The sequence below is a fragment of the Hemitrygon akajei genome, chromosome 29, assembly GCF_048418815.1.
Source record: "Hemitrygon akajei chromosome 29, sHemAka1.3, whole genome shotgun sequence".
Taxonomy (NCBI): Eukaryota; Metazoa; Chordata; class Chondrichthyes; order Myliobatiformes; family Dasyatidae; genus Hemitrygon; species Hemitrygon akajei.
Window position 1 is genome coordinate 42,361,134 of NC_133152.1, and position 17,988 is coordinate 42,379,121.

A 17,988-nucleotide genomic window follows, 5' to 3' on the forward strand; every position below is an offset into this window, starting at 1 on the left:
ACTCACATTGCCCTACCACTCACCGTGCCCTACCACTCACCGTGCCCCACCACTCACCGTGCCCTACCACTCACCGTGCCCTACCACTCACCGTGCCCTTCCACTCACCGTGCCCTACCACTCACATTGCCCTTCCACTCACCGTGCCCTACCACTCACCGTGCCCTTCCACTCCCCGTGCCCTACCACTCACCGTGCCCCACCACTCACCGTGCCCCACCACTCACCGTGCCCTACCACTCACCGTGCCCTACCACTCACCGTGCCCCACCACTCACCGTGCCCTTCCACTCCCCGTGCCCTACCACGCACCGTGCCCTACCACGCACCGTGCCCTACCACTCACCGTGCCCTACCACTCACCGTGCCCTTCCACTCCCCGTGCCCTACCACTCACCGTGCCCCACCACTCACCGTGCCCCACCACTCACCGTGCCCTACCACTCACCGTGCCCTACCACTCACCGTGCCCCACCACTCACCGTGCCCTTCCACTCCCCGTGCCCTACCACGCACCGTGCCCTACCACGCACCGTGCCCCACCACTCACATTGCCCTACCACTCCCCGTGCCCTACCACTCACCGTGCCCTTCCACTCACCGTGCCCTTCCACTCACCGTGCCCTACCACTCACCGTGCCCTTCCACTCACATTGCCCTACCACTCACCGTGCCCCACCACTCACCGTGCCCTTCCACTCACCGTGCCCCACCACTCACCGTGCCCCACCACCCACCGTGCCCCACCACTCACCGTGCCCTACCACTCACCGTGCCCTTCCACTCACCGTGCCCTTCCACTCACCGTGCCCTACCACTCACCGTGCCCTTCCACTCACCGTGCCCTTCCACTCACATTGCCCTTCCACTCACCGTGCCCCACCACTCACCGTGCCCCACCACTCACCGTGCCCCACCACTCACCGTGCCCCACCACTCACCGTGCCCTTCCACTCCCCGTGCCCTACCACTCACCGTGCCCTACCACTCACCGTGCCCCACCACTCACCGTGCCCTACCACTCACCGTGCCCCACCACTCACCGTGCCCTTCCACTCACATTGCCCTACCACTCACCGTGCCCTACCACTCACCGTGCCCTTCCACTCCCCGTGCCCCACCACTCACATTGCCCTACCACTCACCGTGCCCTTCCACTCACATTGCCCTACCACTCACCGTGCCCTTCCACTCACCGTGCCCTACCACTCACCGTGCCCCACCACTCACCGTGCCCTTCCACTCACCGTGCCCCACCACTCACCGTGCCCCACCACTCACATTGCCCTACCACTCACCGTGCCCTTCCACTCACCGTGCCCTTCCACTCACCGTGCCCTACCACTCACATTGCCCTACCACTCACCGTGCCCCACCACTCACCGTGCCCTTCCACTCACCGTGCCCTACCACTCACCGTGCCCTACCACTCACCGTGCCCCACCACTCACCGTGCCCCACCACTCACCGTGCCCTTCCACTCACCGTGCCCTACCACTCACCGTGCCCTTCCACTCACCGTGCCCTACCACTCACCGTGCCCTACCACTCACCGTGCCCTACCACTCACCGTGCCCTTCCACTCACCGTGCCCTTCCACTCACCGTGCCCCACCACTCACATTGCCCTACCACTCACCGTGCCCCACCACTCACCGTGCCCTTCCACTCACCGTGCCCTTCCACTCACCGTGCCCTTCCACTCACCGTGCCCTTCCACTCACCGTGCCCTACCACTCACCGTGCCCCACCACTCACCGTGCCCTTCCACTCACCGTGCCCCACCACTCACCGTGCCCTTCCACTCACCGTGCCCTTCCACTCACCGTGCCCTTCCACTCACCGTGCCCTTCCACTCCCCGTGCCCCACCACTCACCGTGCCCTTCCACTCCCCGTGCCCTTCCACTCCCCGTGCCCTTCCACTCACCGTGCCCTTCCACTCACCGTGCCCCACCACTCACCGTGCCCTTCCACTCCCCGTGCCCTTCCACTCACCGTGCCCTTCCACTCACCGTGCCCTACCACTCACCGTGCCCCACCACTCACCGTGCCCTTCCACTCACCGTGCCCCACCACTCACCGTGCCCTTCCACTCCCCGTGCCCTTCCACTCACCGTGCCCTTCCACTCACATTGCCCCACCACTCACCGTGCCCCACCACTCACCGTGCCCTACCACTCACCGTGCCCTACCACTCACCGTGCCCTACCACTCACATTGCCCTACCACTCACCGTGCCCTTCCACTCACCGTGCCCTTCCACTCACATTGCCCTACCACTCACATTGCCCTACCACTCACCGTGCCCTTCCACTCACCGTGCCCCACCACTCACCGTGCCCTACCACTCACCGTGCCCTTCCACTCACATTGCCCTTCCACTCACCGTGCCCTTCCACTCACCGTGCCCCACCACTCACATTGCCCTACCACTCACCGTGCCCTTCCACTCACCGTGCCCTACCACTCACATTGCCCTTCCACTCACCGTGCCCTTCCACTCACCGTGCCCTACCACTCACCGTGCCCTTCCACTCACCGTGCCCTACCACTCACATTGCCCCACCACTCACCGTGCCCTTCCACTCACCGTGCCCTTCCACTCACCGTGCCCCACCACTCACCGTGCCCTTCCACTCACCGTGCCCTACCACTCACCGTGCCCTACCACTCACCGTGCCCCACCACTCACCGTGCCCCACCACTCACCGTGCCCCACCACTCACCGTGCCCTACCACTCACCGTGCCCTTCCACTCACCGTGCCCTTCCACTCACCGTGCCCTTCCACTCACCGTGCCCTTCCACTCACATTGCCCTTCCACTCACCGTGCCCTACCACTCACATTGCCCTACCACTCACCGTGCCCCACCACTCACCGTGCCCTACCACTCACCGTGCCCTTCCACTCACATTGCCCTACCACTCACATTGCCCTACCACTCACCGTGCCCTACCACTCACATTGCCCTACCACTCACCGTGCCCTACCACTCACCGTGCCCTTCCACTCACCGTGCCCTTCCACTCACCGTGCCCCACCACTCACCGTGCCCTTCCACTCACCGTGCCCTTCCACTCACCGTGCCCCACCACTCACCGTGCCCTACCACTCACCGTGCTCTACCACTCACCGTGCCCTACCACTCACCGTGCCCTTCCACTCACATTGCCCTAACACCCACCGTGCCCTACCACTCACCGTGCCCCACCACTCACCGTGCCCCACCACTCACCGTGCCCCACCACTCACCGTGCCCCACCACTCACCGTGCCCCACCACTCACATTGCCCTTCCACTCACCGTGCCCTACCACTCACCGTGCCCTACCACTCACCGTGCCCCACCACTCACATTGCCCTTCCACTCACCGTGCCCCACCACTCACCGTGCCCTTCCACTCACCGTGCCCTACCACTCACCGTGCCCTTCCACTCACATTGCCCTTCCACTCACCGTGCCCCACCACTCACCGTGCCCTTCCACTCACCGTGCCCTACCACTCACCGTGCCCTTCCACTCACATTGCCCTTCCACTCACCGTGCCCCACCACTCACCGTGCCCCACCACTCACCGTGCCCTACCACTCACCGTGCCCTTCCACTCACATTGCCCTTCCACTCACCGTGCCCCACCACTCACCGTGCCCTTCCACTCACCGTGCCCTACCACTCACCGTGCCCTTCCACTCACCGTGCCCTACCACTCACATTGCCCTTCCACTCACCGTGCCCTACCACTCACATTGCCCTAACACTCACCGTGCCCTTCCACTCACCGTGCCCTACCACTCACATTGCCCTACCACTCACCGTGCCCTACCACTCACCGTGCCCCACCACTCACATTGCCCTTCCACTCACCGTGCCCCACCACTCACCGTGCCCTTCCACTCACCGTGCCCTACCACTCACCGTGCCCTTCCACTCACCGTGCCCTTCCACTCACATTGCCCTTCCACTCACCGTGCCCCACCACTCACCGTGCCCCACCACTCACCGTGCCCTACCACTCACCGTGCCCTTCCACTCACATTGCCCTTCCACTCACCGTGCCCCACCACTCACCGTGCCCTTCCACTCACCGTGCCCTACCACTCACCGTGCCCTTCCACTCACCGTGCCCTACCACTCACCGTGCCCTTCCACTCACCGTGCCCTACCACTCACATTGCCCTTCCACTCACCGTGCCCTAACACTCACCGTGCCCCACCACTCACCGTGCCCTTCCACTCACCGTGCCCTACCACTCACCGTGCCCTTCCACTCACCGTGCCCTACCACTCACCGTGCCCTACCACTCACCGTGCCCTTCCACTCACCGTGCCCTACCACTCACATTGCCCTTCCACTCACCGTGCCCTACCACTCACCGTGCCCTACCACTCACCGTGCCCTTCCACTCACCGTGCCCTACCACTCACCGTGCCCTTCCACTCACCGTGCCCTTCCACTCACATTGCCCTTCCACTCACATTGCCCTACCACTCACATTGCCCTACCACTCACATTGCCCTACCACTCACATTGCCCTTCCACTCACCGTACCCTTCCACTCACCGTGCCCTTCCACTCACCGTACCCTACCACTCACATTGCCCTACCACTCACATTGCCCTACCACTCACCGTGCCCTTCCACTCACCGTACCCTTCCACTCACATTGCCCTTCCACTCACATTGCCCTACCACTCACATTGCCCTACCACTCACATTGCCCTACCACTCACCGTGCCCTACCACTCACCGTGCCCTTCCACTCACATTGCCCTTCCACTCACATTGCCCTTCCACTCACATTGCCCTACCACTCACATTGCCCTACCACTCACCGTGCCCTTCCACTCACCGTACCCTTCCACTCACCGTGCCCTTCCACTCACCGTGCCCTTCCACTCACATTGCCCTTCCACTCACATTGCCCTACCACTCACATTGCCCTACCACTCACCGTGCCCTTCCACTCACATTGCCCTTCCACTCACATTGCCCTACCACTCACATTGCCCTACCACTCACCGTGCCCTACCACTCACCGTGCCCTACCACTCACATTGCCCTACCACTCACATTGCCCTACCACTCACCGTGCCCTTCCACTCACCGTACCCTTCCACTCACCGTGCCCTTCCACTCACCGTGCCCTTCCACTCACATTGCCCTTCCACTCACATTGCCCTACCACTCACATTGCCCTACCACTCACATTGCCCTACCACTCACCGTGCCCCACCACTCACCGTGCCCTACCACTCACATTGCCCTACCACTCACCGTGCCCTTCCACTCACCGTGCCCTTCCACTCACATTGCCCTTCCACTCACATTGCCCTACCACTCACATTGCCCTACCACTCACATTGCCCTACCACTCACATTGCCCTTCCACTCACCGTACCCTTCCACTCACCGTGCCCTTCCACTCACCGTGCCCCACCACTCACATTGCCCTACCACTCACCGTGCCCTACCACTCACCGTGCCCTACCACTCACCGTGCCCTTCCACTCACCGTGCCCTACCACTCACCGTGCCCTACCACTCACCGTGCCCCACCACTCACCGTGCCCCACCACTCACCGTGCCCTTCCACTCACCGTGCCCTACCACTCACATTGCCCTTCCACTCACATTGCCCTACCACTCACCGTGCCCTTCCACTCACCGTGCCCCACCACTCACATTGCCCTACCACTCACCGTGCCCTACCACTCACCGTGCCCTACCACTCACCGTGCCCCACCACTCACCGTGCCCCACCACTCACCGTGCCCTTCCACTCAACGTGCCCTTCCACTCACATTGCCCTTCCACTCACATTGCCCTTCCACTCACCGTGCCCCACCACTCACCGTGCCCCACCACTCACCGTGCCCTTCCACTCACCGTGCCCCACCACTCACCGTGCCCCACCACTCACATTGCCCCACCACTCACCGTGCCCTACCACCCACCGTGCCCCACCACTCACCGTGCCCTACCACTCACCGTGCCCCACCACTCACCGTGCCCTTCCACTCACCGTGCCCCACCACTCACCGTGCCCCACCACTCACATTGCCCCACCACTCACCGTGCCCTACCACCCACCGTGCCCCACCACTCACCGTGCCCTACCACTCACCGTGCCCTTCCACTCACCGTGCCCTTCCACTCACCGTGCCCCACCACTCACCGTGCCCCACCACTCACCGTGCCCTACCACTCACCGTGCCCTTCCACTCACCGTGCCCTTCCACTCCCCGTGCCCTTCCACTCCCCGTGCCCCACCACTCACATTGCCCTACCACTCACCGTGCCCTACCACTCACCATGCCCTACCACTCACCGTGCTCTTCCACTCACCGTGCCCTACCACTCACCGTGCCCTTCCACTCACCGTGCCCCACCACTCACCGTGCCCCACCACTCACCGTGCCCCACCACTCACCGTGCCCTACCACTCACCGTGCTCTTCCACTCACCGTGCCCTACCACTCACCGTGCCCCACCACTCACCGTGCCCCACCACTCACCGTGCCCTACCACTCACCGTGCCCTTCCACTCACATTGCCCTACCACTCACCATGCCCTTCCACTCACATTGCCCTACCACTCACCGTGCCCCACCACTCACCGTACCCTTCCACTCACCGTGCCCCACCACTCACCGTGCCCTACCACTCACCGTGCCCTTCCACTCACCGTGCCCTACCACTCACCGTGCCCTACCACTCACCGTGCCCTACCACTCACCGTGCTCTTCCACTCACCGTGCCCTACCACTCACCGTGCCCTACCACTCACCGTGCTCTACCACTCACCGTGCCCTACCACTCACCGTGCTCTTCCACTCACCGTGCCCTACCACTCACCGTGCCCTACCACTCACCGTGCCCTACCACTCACCGTGCTCTTCCACTCACCGTGCCCTACCACTCACATTGCCCCACCACTCACCGTGCCCCACCACTCACCGTGCCCTACCACTCACATTGCCCTACCACTCACCGTGCCCTACCACTCACCGTGCTCTTCCACTCACCGTGCCCTACCACTCACCGTGCCCCACCACTCACCGTGCCCTACCACTCACCGTGCCCTACCACTCACATTGCCCCACCACTCACCGTGCCCCACCACTCACATTGCCCCACCACTCACCGTGCCCCACCACTCACCGTGCCCCACCACTCACCGTGCCCTACCACTCACCGTGCCCTACCACTCACCGTGCCCTTCCACTCACCGTGCCCTTCCACTCAATGTGCCCTACCACTCACCGTGCCCTTCCACTCACCGTGCCCTTCCACTCAATGTGCCCTACCACTCACCGTGCCCTTCCACTCACCGTGCCCTACCACTCACCGTGCCCCACCACTCACCGTGCCCTTCCACTCACATTGCCCTACCACTCACCGTGCCCTTCCACTCACATTGCCCTTCCACTCACCGTGCCCTTCCACTCACCGTGCCCTACCACTCACCGTGCCCTTCCACTCACCGTGCCCTACCACTCACCGTGCCCTTCCACTCACCGTGCCCTACCACTCACATTGCCCTTCCACTCACATTGCCCCACCACTCACCGTGCCCCACCACTCACATTGCCCTTCCACTCACCGTGCCCTACCACTCACCGTGCCCTTCCACTCACCGTGCCCCACCACTCACCGTGCCCTTCCACTCACCGTGCCCTACCACTCACCGTGCCCTTCCACTCACCGTGCCCTACCACTCACCGTGCCCTTCCACTCACCGTGCCCCACCACTCACCGTGCCCTACCACTCACCGTGCCCTTCCACTCACCGTGCCCTACCACTCACCGTGCCCTTCCACTCACCATGCCCTTCCACTCACATTGCCCTACCACTCACCGTGCCCTTCCACTCACCGTGCCCTACCACTCACCGTGCCCTTCCACTCACATTGCCCTACCACTCACCGTGCCCTACCACTCACCGTGCCCTTCCACTCACCGTGCCCTACCACTCACATTGCCCTACCACTCACCGTGCCCCACCACTCACCGTGCCCCACCACTCACCGTGCCCCACCACTCACCGTGCCCTACCACTCACATTGCCCTACCACTCACCGTGCCCCACCACTCACCGTGCCCCACCACTCACCGTGCCCCACCACTCACCGTGCCCTACCACTCACCGTGCCCTACCACTCACCGTGCCCCACCACTCACCGTGCCCTACCACGCACCGTGCCCTACCACTCACCGTGCCCTACCACTCACATTGCCCCACCACTCACATTGCCCTTCCACTCACCGTGCCCTACCACTCACCGTGCCCTTCCACTCACCGTGCCCCACCACTCACCGTGCCCTACCACTCACCGTGCCCTTCCACTCACCGTGCCCTACCACTCACCGTGCCCTTCCACTCACCGTGCCCTACCACTCACATTGCCCTACCACTCACCGTGCCCTACCACTCACATTGCCCTACCACTCACCGTGCCCTACCACTCACCGTGCCCTACCACTCACCGTGCCCCACCACTCACCGTGCCCCACCACTCACATTGCCCTACCACTCACATTGCCCTACCACTTCACCGTGCCCTTCCACTCACCGTGCCCTACCACTCACCGTGCCCTTCCACTCACCGTGCCCCACCACTCACCGTGCCCTACCACTCACCGTGCCCTTCCACTCACCGTGCCCTACCACTCACCGTGCCCTTCCACTCACCGTGCCCTACCACTCACATTGCCCTACCACTCACCGTGCCCTACCACTCACATTGCCCTACCACTTCACCGTGCCCTTCCACTCACCGTGCCCTACCACTCACATTGCCCCACCACTCACCGTGCCCCACCACTCACCGTGCCCTACCACTCACATTGCCCTACCACTCACCGTGCCCTACCACTCACCGTGCTCTTCCACTCACCGTGCCCTTCCACTCACCGTGCCCTTCCACTCACTGTGCCCTTCCACTCACCGTGCCCTACCACTCACCGTGCCCTTCCACTCACCGTGCCCTACCACTCACCGTGCCCTTCCACTCACTGTGCCCCTGCAGGCCTGGGCCATGCAGTCAAACTGTCCGGTGCTGTGCAGCACTCGTGGACACTACTTTCAAATGTCTTTGATCATTGCTGTCGTGCAGAAAGGAAGTATCAAGAACACAAGGAGGTTGTATGGCCACCTCTTCCAGTGCATCTGACCGAGAGGGTTTAACACTGAAACCACAGGACTCCAACTTCATATAACAACAAGTGATTAAAGGGTAGCTGACCATATCTCTGTAAACAGTTTCAAATGTGAAAAGCTACGTAGCTACACTTACTTCAATTGATAGAAGAAACACTTTTAAATTACGATGAATTGAATTTAAAAGATGGAGACTGTACAGGATGGAACTCTGAGAGACAATTTGCTGGAGTAACTCAGCAGGTCATACAATATCTGTGGCGATAACTAGACAGTCAACATTTCAGATCAAGACCCTTCATCTGGACTGGAAGTCTACATGAAGGCTCCAGATGAGAAGGTCTTGATCTGAAGCATCGACTGTCCATTTCCCTCCCACAGACTTGTCGAGTTCCTAACGGTTTGGTTTTTGCTCCAGATTCCAACATCTGCAGTTTCTTGTGTCTCTAGTCTAGTTGTCGCCAACCCATCAATCGCGATCGACTGGTCGATCTTTGAGACTTCCCCAGTAGATCCCGCAAAAAAAAAAATCAAAAATAAATACACAAATACTGTTGAGAGATTGTTTCTGGGTCGGGGGTTTTTAGTTCCGTTCTTTCTGCCCAGTGCGCATGCGTGTAGCTCCCCGCACTACACAGTGTAATTCAACAGGAACAAACAAGCTGGATGAATTCAGCAGGTCGGGCAGCATTTGTTGAAATGAGCAGTCAACCTGCTGACTGCTGAGTTCCTCCAGCTTGTTTGTACGTGTTGATTTGACCACAGCATCTGCAATGTACTTTGTGTTTACACAGTATAATTCAGTGGTCCTCAACCACCGGGCCGCAAGGAAACAATATGAGTCAGCTGCACCTTTCCTCATTCCCTGTCACGCCCACTGTTGAACTTGAACGCACGCGAGGTCATCAGTCGCCTAAACGCAGTGATACCCTCGCACCAGCGATCACTGGTTTGCCTCGGACGGCCGGCGAGAACCGCCAATGCTACTGGCCCGGAGCGCGGACAGATGGGCGCCGCCTCTAAATCTGTTCACCACACCGAATGTTCGTTGGGAACCCGGTGTTAAAATATTTGCAGACGATCTAATTCGGGCTCAGAGTTCCGTAAGTATCAGAGCAGCTACCACACTGCGATCTACTAAAACAAACTTTTGTCGGCCGATAGACCCTTCGGGTGGGCGCCCTGTCGCACTCCTCGCACGGTGGCTCTCTCTGGACCGGAACTGCCACGGCTCTGGCACGGGGACTCCGGCCCTGACCTTGTCCTGTCACCCCACCTACGACCAGCCGCACCTGGCCAGGGCGTCTGGCGGGTGGAGGCTGTCTAATGAGGCAATTAAGCTCTCAAAACTGCTTCGGTACCCTAAGTCCAAGCACCCCGCACTTAAAGACAAAACTGCTGAGTTTTTTGAGCGGAAAAAACGTAGGCAAGCGGGGAGAAGCTAAGTGCCGAGAGCCGCTAAAACTACATTGAGGAATAGACTGGGCATAAGGAACCTGCTTCGAGTATCGCTATATTCCGGTCGTGTTTAACACCCCCTCTCCCCCGTCTTTCTGTGGTGCAAAAGAGGGTGGGTACTCCTGGTGTTTATACATTATTTCTACTTCCGGGTCGAGGGGTTTTACTTCCAGTCTCTTCTGTCCCGGTGCGCATGTGTGTAACTAATCGATCTGGGGGTCGATCTCGCCTTTGACTATGGCCGAGGTAAGGGATCTTGGGCTTAAAAGGGTTGGTGAGCACTACTCTAGTCAAATAAAGATTGGTTTTATTTGGCACGTCTATATAAAAACATCACTGTGAAGTGTGTCACTTGCACCAATGGCCAACACTGTCCAAGGTTGTGCTGGGGGGAGTCCGCAGGTGTCGCCAAGTTCTGGTGCCAACCTGGCACGCCCAAACGTGCATCTTAGGAATGTGGAAGGAAATTGAGAGAACACAGAGCAAACTCACAGAGAGAATGTAAAAATTCCCGAGCGACAGTGGCGGGAATTGAACTCCGATCACCAGCACTGTAAAGCATGAAGCAAACCACTACGCTATCATGAGACTCTAAAGGGCTGAATTCAGTAACTGTGACCATAAAGTTATTGGTAGGGTTGTTTCCAGAACCCATTTGTTCACTAATGCCCCTCAGTGGAGGAAATCAGTTGTACTTGTTTGGCCCAGTTGCCCGGGGAATCCAAATCCACAGTGAAGTGCTGTAAAGTTGGAAATGGCCCAGCAACTCGTTCAGTTTAAGGGCCAGTGGAGATGCTGAGAAGAGGGTAAAGTTCCGGAAAAGGAATTCCAGGCAAACTCTGCACAAGGGAATAAAGATCTCCCAGGAAAATCACCTCGCAAGTAAGCAACGTGTAATTCAGAGGTTAGAGACTGAAAAGAAGATGGAACATTGTTTCAGCTGCCCCAAGATGACTATGGAACGATAAAGACCATAAGATAAATACACTGTAGGTGTACAATTAGCATATTCAGCCCATCGAGTCTGCTTCACCATTCGATCAAAGCTGATTTATTTTCCCTCTGAACCTAATTCTCCTGCCTTTTTCCCACAGCCTTTGATGCACTCACTATTCAAGAATCTACTAATCCCTGCTTTCAATATACCCAATGACTTGGCCTCCATTGCCCTCTGTGGCAATGAATTCCACAGATTCACCTCCTTCTGCCTGAAGAAATTCCTCAACTCTGTTCTAAAGGGATGTCCTTCTATTCTGAGGCTGTGCCCTCTGGTCCTAGACTCCTTTACTATAGATCACATCCTCTGCACATCTACTCTGTCCGGGCTTTCAATATGCAATAGGATTCCAGCAAGTGCAGGCCCAGAGACATCAAACACTCCTCATGTGTATGTCAACCCTATTATTCTCATGAACTTCCTCCAATGCCAGCACATCCTTTCTTAGAAAAATATCCATGCAACACAGCTCTGTGGTGGGAAGTTTTTGAGGCTACGTACATGAAAGGTCATTTAAACCGCCCAAATGTAACCAGAAAAATGGGGAAATTGAAGCGTTTAGAGAAGCTTCTTTTGGACAAGAGTGTAGAGAGAATTATTTTAAAGAAAAAGATTGCTGATTAACAATTAGAACCACTGGTAATATATTTCTAAAACTTTGAGATGGTCTATTATATCCAGAGTAATGGAACAATATTATGATGTGACTATCGATGTTAGAGAGATTTATAGTTTTATTTCACTGGTCCTGGCATGGGTTTTCTCAGGGTGCTCAAGTTTTCCCCCACACCCCATAGTGGGTAGGTTAATCAGTCATTGTAAATTGTCCTGTGATCAGGTGAGGGTCAAATGGGGGTTGTGAGAGGTTGCTGGGCAGCGTGGCTCGAAGGACCGGAAGGGCCTAGTCCGAGCTGTATCTAAAACAAAATAAAGTAGCTTATCTAGTTCGAAGCTCAAAGTAAATTTATTATCATAGTATGTAGATTCAACTTCTTGCGGGCATTCACAGTAGATGCAAAATATCTAATAGAAACAATAGGAAAAATGCAAAGATGGACAAACAACCAATGTGTAAAAGACCACAAAAAACTGTGCAAATGCAAAAAGAAAACCAAATTGTAATAAATAAATAATGTAATACTGAGATCATGAGTTGTAGAGTCCTTGAAAGTGACTCCGTGGGTTGCAGAATCTATTAAAAACATGAAAATTAAATATTCATCAACTTGAAAAATGAAGCAACTAGGAATGGGAAATAAATATTGTCACTGTCAGCAACACGCAGATCCTGAGAACCAACTTAAAAAAATGAAATTAAAAGACTTGCTTGCATCCAGGGGAAGTTCTGGTTTACCGAGATGCATGAATTGTTACTGATTGTGTGATAGCATAAAGGTAAAGCTACTGGACTATTGCCCAGGTGCAGTTAGAAACTGAAATTTAATTAAATTCAGTTATAAATTAAATTATATTAAAATAATAATCAAACATGGAGAAAGCCAATTAACATACTGTATTGTATGGTATTATTCAGATTCAGTTTATTGTCATTTAGAAACCACAAATGCAATGCAGTTAAAAAATGAGACAACGTTCCTCCAGAATGATATCACAAAAGCATATGGCAAAACAGACTACACCAGAAAATCCACATAACGTTTGGCAATCCCCAATCCAGAGTCCGGAGAGGCTGCTGCGTATTACTATCGCGCTACCGTCTTAGCGCGTTCCCCAGAAAGGAGCTCCAAATCCACCAGACAAAACAAGACCAAAAACTAAAGCTACAAGACCTGCACAAACCACATATTTACAATATATAATTACAACAGTGCAAACAATAGCATAATTGATAAAAAAAAAACAGACTATGGGCACAGTAAAAATAGTCCAAAGATGTTAATGGACTATAAGTTCAAAAGAAATCACCACACAGTTTCCACAAGTCCCCAGGGTCCTGATAGACTCACCATCCCACGCCGGCGGCAGAAAGGAATACCCCCGCTATATATACTGTACTGTATTGTTATAAAAATGTCCTGATTCGCTTCTGTCCCATAACAGATAGAAATCTGTAATGGTTACCCAGCCTGGCCAACATACACAAGAGATTCTGCAGACACTGGAAATCTAGAATGACACACACAAAATGCTGGAGGAACTCAGCAGGTCAGGCAGCAACCATGGAGGGGAATAAACAATCAACTTTTTGGCTGAGACCTTTCACCTAAAAAAAAACGTTCTTGCGAACAAAAATCATCGTTCTGTACCATGTGTACCACATCCATTCTGGAACTGAAGACAAGGGAGACATTCAGGGTCTCTCACCATCTTATTCTGGCTTCCTTTCCAGTCCTGATGAAGGGTCTTGGCCCAAAATGTTGTCTCTATTCCCTTCAATAGATGCTGCCTGACCTGGTGAGTTGACCAGCACTTTGTGTGTGGCCAATAAGACCCTCTAGAAGAGGATCTTAGTGAGTTGAGCAGCAACTGTGGGGCAGGGACGAAGTGTCAACATCTGGGATGCTGCTTGGCCCAGTGAGTTCCTCAATCTTATTTCCTTTCCATCAACTCGCGTCTCTCTCTTCTGAACTCCAGACCTGAAACAATGTTGTTCTTAATGTGGTCCCTCTCACGGACATTATCTGAATCTTTAGTCAAGAGGTAGTTCATGTTGTTATTCAACTGAATGATGACTCATCACAGCCCTGAGGGAGGCTTAGATCGTGCTGCCGTTTGTAAATTCTTGTCAAGATTTTCAACCATTTTACAGCTAGTACAACAGGGGAATCCCTAACTCTAGTTCGCCTTACCACACCCTCTCTCTGAACAACAGTAATTGCACACGCGTACATTAGGTTCTCCGTGCTCAAGTTGAAGTTCATTGTCTTCACTGTATACAAATATATCACCAAATGAAACAACATTCCTCTTGACCAAGGTGCAAAACACAATGCATATAACACACAAAATATTAGAGGAACTCAGCAGGTCAGGCAGCATCCATGGAAATAAATAAACAATCAACGTTTCAGGCCAGGACCATTCATCAGGACTGGAAAGGAAGGGGGAAGATGCACGCAAAGTAATATTACCACAAATTAATTAACAAATAAAATATATACTCCAGAAGATTGACATTTAGCATAAAGTACATCGATGGCACAAGTTAAAAAGTGAACAATATAAATGTTACTGGTACCTCATAAACAATGAGACCTGCGTGGTGGCCGGGAGTTCAGTAGTCTCACACAGCCTAGGGGAAGAGACCATTTCCCATCCTAACAGTCCTTGTCCTAATGCTACAGTACCTCCTGCTTGATGGTAGGTGGTCAAAGAACCCAACAACCATTCATGACCTAGTGATTTCCTCCTTGACGAAGGGTTTCTGCCCAAAACATCAACTGTCTAATCATTTCCATAGATGTGCTGAGCTCCTCCAGCATTTTCTGTGTGTTGCTCTGGATTTCAAGCTTCTGCAAAATCTCTTGCACTAAAAACAACTTTGTCTTTCCAAACCATCATCAATTTTTATTTTCATCTTTATTTGCGAAAGGGGACTGCTGAAGTTGCAGCTTCTGAGCAGAAGTTACAAAGAGCAAACTCAGCTGGTGCTCAGAGAGTTTGCTGATCAGGATAGGACCCGTGAGGCAGGGAGGGGCCTTGTTATACTTTTGATTGCGAAGCTCCTCAGTTTGCTCACATTCTTCTACTGATATGTTGCTGATTTTCAGGCTGTCAGCAGCTCCCACAAGGACCTCACAGAGTCATTCTGAAACAACATCTGGTACATAATAGTGGTCTTCATGGGGGCAAACCCCGTTATCTTTTCTTTGGCCAAATTCCTCATCTCGTTCATGTTTTTTACCTCCTTATGACAACCAGCTCGAGTCAATGCTGACTTTCACAGCAACTCCATCAATCCCATTGACAATTGCCTGCAACTTCTGTTCAACGTGCTGTTGGATTTTGTGATCCAAAGGCTCTTCGGAAGTCAAAATGAGGTATAAAGTTCACTGGTTACGTATGTTTATTAAGTGTGAAGAATGAACAAAGAAAAATACAAAAAGGCAAACAAGTTGAGCAGAATTACTTTATTTTTCATTTAGGGGAACAGCTCAGAATAGGCCCTTGGTGCCACACCGCCCAGCAGCCCCTGACTTAACCCTAGCTTAATCATGGGAAAATTTACAATGACGAATTAGCCTACTAACCAGTTGTTTTTGGACGGTGGGAGGAAACCGGAGGACCTGGCAAAAAACCCATGTATTCCACAGGGAGGACATACAGGCGACATCAGAAATGAACTCCAAACTCCGATGCCCCAAGCTGTACTAGCGCTGCGCTAACCACTACATTTCCATGGCACCCATTAAGTCATTCAGCTCACTGCGTCTGCTCTGCCATTCAATCACAACTGATTTACTTTCCCTCTCAGTCCTATTCTCCTGCCTTCTGCCTATAATCTCCCTCCTCAACGTCTATAGGTTTCCCCTGCCCATCTTTCCAACAGTGTAAGAGTGGGAACTTAGAGCTTTGGCACAAAAGGCTTCAGCGTGTCAAGACTCTACATTTAGTAGAGGCTTAAGTGAGGCTCCGGTAAGATCTCTTTCTTTCTTATTCCATAGTCAGAGCTGTGGGAATGATGGTTAGGACAGTGGTGTGCTCCTCTTGCAGGATGTAGGAAGTCAGGGAATCCGCCAGTGTCCCTGACAACTACACCTGCAAGAAATGCAACTATCAATAATGTTCATTGGCCCTTTTACAGCTACATCAAAGGTCAGGCTGTCAGGGTTCGAGGCTGGTTCAGCTCCCTGCTCCACAACGTTCACTTGGCTCTGTGCTGAACTAAGGGTCTGTGGACAAACTCTCTCTGTGGACTTCAGTTCAAAACGCTACCTGCTCGCAGGATTTGTTGATATCTGATTTTTTTCACTGCATGTTGGGTGTTTGATGGTCTTTTTTTTAAAAATGGGTTCTTTTTTTCCATAAGGTTTATGGTTAGCCCTCATGACTCATGACGAATCTCAAGATTGTATAAGGTTGTATCAAATCCTTTGACAATAAATGTACTTTGAACTTTGAGAAAGCTAAAAGTTCTTTAAGAACCAGTAAGAAAAAAATGCAAAAGAAATACAAACGATTGGTAAAAAAAATAAAATCACCATTTAAAATTTGTCCTACACGTAGCATTGCAGAATCAATAATAACAAGGACCAAAATCCATGCCACCTTCTTAATGAACAATTACAATCCCCCACTTCTTCTCTGAACTCTGCGAATTATTTTCCCTAAAGAGCCTCTTTTGAAAGCCTCGATCACTGCATTTCCACCGTCTTTATATTGCCTGAATTCCACATCATAGCCATCACTTCTGCTCCTTGGCCAACACACAGATAGAAGCAGAAAATGACGAAAATACTCACCAGGTCAGCCAGCATTTGTGGGAAGAGACAGAGAGTCGACGTTTCTGATGAAGTCACCACCAGCACTAGAAAAGAAGGAAAACAAATTAGTTTTGACTTGTTGCTGTTCCAGTGTGTTTGCTCTTGACTATATCTGGCTCTTCCATTTCAATTTTAAACATTCTCCTCCACAGATGCTGCCTCGCTTGCATAATGCTTCAATCATTTCCTGTCTTTGCTTTATGTGCTTAGCACTTTAAGTTTCATTCGCTGATGGAAAAAAAACTTAACGTATTTTAGTTATAATTTGAATTATATATCTACATTTGTTATTCAGTGGATTCTGGTGGGCCATTGGGTAATGAGGGCAGACACTTATTTGGAACTACTCTTAAAGAGCAAAAACTAATTTAGAAAGGGTGGATTCCTTTGTTTATTTGGGACACTATGCCGTCTAATTGTGGCAGGAGACTGTTGCCGAACAGTTTCTAACTAGCATCAGATGTGTGCACTTGAGTGGCCTTCAGACACACCACCATGCTTAAAGCGAACAATTTTTAAATAGCAACAGGTCGCATGTGTTTGTGTTCAAAAAGCAGCGATTTTTGTCACTGATAGTTGGCGAGAAACAAACAATAAGACAATTCAGAACTGTTTTGCTCACTGTGGTTTCAAGCATTTAGGCTTGGAGATGCCAGAAATGGCCGGAATTAAAATGAAACAATTTCACTACAACAAAGACTCACAAAGAATCTGAAGGTATGACAGCAGTCCAGGTGTCTGCGCTGATTTTGTTCATTTACAGTCAATCAAAAGAACGTGGCAGCCTACACTCAGCTTTCAAATGTGGCTCCAAAGAGCTATTTCGCAGGCGACAGTGGCCACACCTTGGTGCACTGCTCTGACAGACAGGCTAAACCAGGTGAGGGTAGCAGGTGGGCCTTATACCCTGGTGAGATAGGGCCATGC

General features: G+C 53.5%; 1 protein-coding gene across 6 annotated transcripts in view; it reads right to left on the reverse strand.

Moving 5' to 3' along the window:
- Positions 1 to 17,988, reverse strand: part of pik3cd (phosphatidylinositol-4,5-bisphosphate 3-kinase, catalytic subunit delta) — a 250,545-nt gene that overhangs the window by 206,018 nt on the left and 26,539 nt on the right. For 5 of the 6 annotated variants that reach the window (XM_073032256.1, XM_073032257.1, XM_073032250.1 and 2 more), the window contains one exon: positions 17,041 to 17,105. The gene's annotated coding sequence lies outside the window, so the exon portion shown is untranslated. Of the gene's footprint in view, positions 1 to 14,925; positions 15,040 to 17,040; positions 17,106 to 17,988 lie in introns of those variants that run through there. The other variant, XM_073032254.1, reaches the window with a different exon arrangement.